The sequence below is a fragment of the Chrysochloris asiatica genome, unplaced genomic scaffold (genome assembly GCF_000296735.1).
Source record: "Chrysochloris asiatica unplaced genomic scaffold, ChrAsi1.0 scaffold00157, whole genome shotgun sequence".
Classification (NCBI taxonomy): Eukaryota; Metazoa; Chordata; class Mammalia; order Afrosoricida; family Chrysochloridae; genus Chrysochloris; species Chrysochloris asiatica.
This window is the reverse complement of record NW_006408675.1, coordinates 7,963,711-7,964,261: the sequence shown is the minus strand read 5'-3', so window position 1 is coordinate 7,964,261 and position 551 is coordinate 7,963,711.

The window sequence follows — 551 nt, the reverse complement described above, 5'->3', positions numbered from 1 at the left end:
CGTGGAAGAAAAGATGGAAGCTTTCTGCTTCATACAGATTTACAGACTTGGAAACCCTATACAGGGTCATTATGAGTCTGAACTGACTGAGTGGCACACAGCCACTACCATCTCCAGACTTACCCTGGTGTGGAGCTGTAGGGTAAGCACTGGACTGATAACCACAAAGAGGGGCTGATGGGTTTGAACCTCTGACCTTGCAATTAGCAGTTCAGTCGCTATGAGTCAGAACCGACTCCACGGCAGTTAACAAAAACAACAAAAGTTGAATAATGGAAGTGTGGTGACCATAGGATATGCACTGGACTACCAACCACAAGGTTGGCGGTTCAAGCCTACCAGCCACTCTGCAAGAGAAAAGTTGAAGCTTTCTACTCCTACAAAGATTTACAACCTTGGAAACCCTATACAACGGCCATTATGACTCAAACTCAACTGGGCTACAACAATATGTTTAAAATGCTGCTACCAAGTGGTGGTGGTGATACCATATTCCCCCATTTTAACTTTGAATTAAAATAATTTCATTCATGAACTTTTCCATTGCGTGT